Below are 3965 nucleotides of genomic sequence, written 5' to 3'. Positions count from 1 at the left end.
GTCCCTTCACCAGTCGGTGTCTGTGACATGGCGGGCAGAAAGCCCCGCCTTTGTCGCTCTCTGGCAGTTTGTCCCGGAGAGCAACGATGCCGTCCACCCTCTGCTATGTCACAAAAGCCTGGTGACGCAGCTCCACCGGACCGTCAGCCACGTCGACCACGCGATGATGGCCTTGAACGCCGTCGGGTCCCAGACTCTCCTGGGAATTAAAGAAAGAGAAATACAGATATTTCTGTATCCTAATCGTCAGGACATCACCCCTCCTTCCCCTCTGTCTTGCCAGCAATCAGCAGGACCAAACATCACCCTTTATTATGTTAATTAACAGAGCAAGAATGAGGCAGCAGCTCTGTGGTGCACCCAGAAAGTCTAATACTACCGCTACTAATATCCTCTGTAAATATATAGCACATGTATTTGTTTGATACTCTCATTGGCTTTATTGGGTATTTTCTGTCTAGAATAGATTCAAACAATTTTTTCCCCAATTATTTAGCAGATAGATAGATAGATAGATAGATAGATAGATAGATAAATAGATAGATAGATAGATAGATAGATAGATAGAGAGAGAGAGAGAGAGAGAGAGAGAGACAGAGAGAGACAGAGAGAGTACTTGGTGAAGCCAATTAGCACCGCCATGATAATGCTAATTTCCGGTACCATTCGTATGGGATTTCCAATATAACATTAGCATCGAGCTAATTGTCGGCCGAGAGTGAAGTCAAATCTTTGATATATTATCATTTCTTTCATTTGATTATTAATGAAACTAATGGTATAAATAAAAAAGCGACCTTATTGATAGATGTTGTACTTGGTGTTTTAGAAAGCCAATTAGCATCGCCATGATAATGCTAATTTCCGCTAGCATTCGTATGGGATTTCCAATATAACATTAGCATCGAGCTAATTGTCGGCCGAGAGTGAAGTCAAATCTTTGATATATTATCATTTCCTTCATTTGATTATTAATGAAACGAATAGTATATTTTTTATTAAATTGAATTATCAATGTATCTTTACCTTATAAAGGATTAAATGTCCACTCCAAGAGGATTTGATGTCTTCAAATGTTTTTTTTGTTTTAAGCATAATTGGTTGTCCTGTAGGTCAGTGGATAAGGTGTTGGGCGACAGGCCACTCAGTGCAGGATTCAAACCCCACTGTGACCTCCTGATCCTGGCTAATAGCCGGTATGCCTTGGTTGAGGGGGGACTGGCCCGAACCAAGCCAACGCTACAGGAAAACCTTTTCTTCATTACTACTAATGGTTTACATTAGACAAACAGCCTGCTCGCTCTTTGCTGTTTTAGAAAGCCAATTAGCACCGCCATGATAATGCTAATTTCCGATAGCATTCCTATGGGATTTCCAATATAACGTTAGCATCCAGCTAATTGTCGGCTGAGAGTGAAGTCAAATCTTTGATATATTATCATTTCCTTCATTTGATTATTAATATAAACTAATAGTATATTTTTTATTAAATTGAATTATCAATGTATCTTTACCTTATAAAGGATTAAATGTCCGCCCCAAGAGGATTTGATCATTTTTTATTATTATCAAACAGTGCTCCTTCACTACAAGTACAACTATACACACATAATAAACATATAACAACATATTTAAAACTTGTAAATCCTGTAAAGCTGATTTGTGACAACATGTGTTGTGGAAAACCAAAATATATTTCATTGGATTTGATTTGATATTTACATTTTTTTAATTATGTACAACTATTTACTACAGGGCAGGTGGGGCGTTTGGCTCACTAGACCTGTTCAAAAAACTACTTTTTCATTAACACTAATCTTTGGAGGACAACTTTTATTTTTATGTAAGAATCAAAAGAAAACAATTCTGTAAAATACAGTACAGTAGTAATAAAAATAATTGGGGTTAGGTGGGCCATACAGCAAAAAGAGGAGGCGAGAAAAGAGGGTCAGTGTTCAGTGTTCATCAGGGTTCCCACACCTTGGTTAACATAAAATTCAAGGACCTTTCAATGACTTTCCAGATCCAACTTCCTCAAATTCAAGGACTGCACCTGCCAGCATTTACCTACTCTTACCCCTGAATATGTTATCAAAAAACGATGTTAATACAACGCAAATTCAAAAGACTGAATGTCATTTCAAGCCATGCATCCTGAAATTTTTTGTGCATGACATTAAGCGCTGATTCTACGAAAACTTCACTCACACTCAACATGACTGGCAAGTTAGCGATGCACATCTGAGATGACGACATTCACGTAAAATGGCTATAGTTGTTGAAGGATCAACAACTACCTACAGGAAATACTTGCTTTCGGTGCTGAACAAACAAACAAATTTCTCTACAGGAGAATGACCAAACTTTGCCAAGTAAAAGTCAGCATAAGCCCTGTGCAAAATAATGACATGTTGACAGTAGACAAATAATAATAATAATAACAATAATACACATATGCATATACACATACAGTACATACATAAAACAGAGGAGCAAAGCCATATAATGAGATCAAGGACCGTCAAGGACGGCTGTCTTTTATGCCTGTTTTCAAAAACTTTCCAGGGCCTTGAACTTATTTTTTCAGATTCACAAACTTTCAAGGATTTCAAGGACCCGTGGGAACCCTGAAGGTAGCTCTGCGGGACTTGAGGGACATTGGTTTGTCATCAGGGGCTAATCTCCGGGAAGAAGCAGTGGCCGTGTTTATTTTGCCGAGTCTACCATGCATCAGTCAGCTAGCGGCGGCTAAACGCTTGCAGCTTTCACCTCAGCTGCCTAGGGAGGGGGGGACATGGGGGCCTATCTTCTCAATCACATGGTTTAAGGAGCGAGCCCCCTGGAAAAGATGATGCGCAACTAACCGTCTACTGACAATTCTCTGGAGCGCCCCAGGTCACTCTTGTTTCCCACCAGGATGACGGGGATGTTTTCCGACTGGTGCGCCCAGCGAAGCTGTATGCGCAGCTCCGAAGCCTTCTCAAAGCTGGACTTGTCCGTCACCGAGTTTACAATGATGTAGGCGTCGCCCATCCACATGCACTGATCCTTCAGCCACTGGCTGTTATCCTGTGGAATGGCACCCGGTTAATACAAAAGGCGCAGAACGCTCTGTGGCGTATCACCAATCCTGTGGTTTTAGGTGGTTGTTATCAGCGAGTGACTCGCTCACCTGTTCCCATATGTCCTACAAAAGCAGATTTGTCTCTTCTTCGTTGACGATGATTGACCTATCATATGTGTTTCCTGATGGGAAGAAGGAAGTAAGAAATAAGAACATTTATTCTGAAGTACTCAGCATCTCTTATCACAGTACCAGAGTCACCTATCCCAGTATCTAGACAGTAGGATTTTGACAAATCATCCATCAATCTGAGCCCTGACCGTGGAGTTTTCCTTTAGAGCCAGTGTATTAATCTTTTACACCCACTCTGCCTGGTGTTTGACTACAACTACCTAAGCTCTATTTGAGTAATGGGTGCAGCTGTGGCTGGCTGGAAATAGCAGAAATCAATACACCTTTACCTGCTCTCCCATATGACCCATTACACTGTCTGTTAGTCAGACCAGATTGTGAGGTCCTTGAATTAGCTTAATCCCATGTCCTTGGAACATGTTCTACTAAAAAGCAAGCATTATCTCGCAACAACAAAAGTGCCCACATTGGCACCAAGACTTTACCTGTCTCCTCTGAGTCGTGACTGTCCTCAACTCCACCAAATATCCTCGCCAGACTCGACTTCCCTACGTTGAGCTCGCCAAGAAGCACAACCTTGTAGGTGTGTCCATGGGAGTCGCTCCCGGAGGAGATGACAGAGTCGGATGAATCAGACACGCAGCTGTCACGGTGCTGCTCCCCGGGACCGTAGGAGGTGCAGCGCGTGAGTGTGGAGAGCTCGGCGCTCTGCACTGAGGGCATGGTGGAGCAGAACTCGCGGTGGTCCACTGGTATGCTCCTCCGGTGT

The sequence above is a fragment of the Brachyhypopomus gauderio genome, unplaced genomic scaffold, assembly GCF_052324685.1.
Source record: "Brachyhypopomus gauderio isolate BG-103 unplaced genomic scaffold, BGAUD_0.2 sc144, whole genome shotgun sequence".
Taxonomy (NCBI): Eukaryota; Metazoa; Chordata; class Actinopteri; order Gymnotiformes; family Hypopomidae; genus Brachyhypopomus; species Brachyhypopomus gauderio.
Note: the sequence above shows the minus strand (reverse complement) of the source record.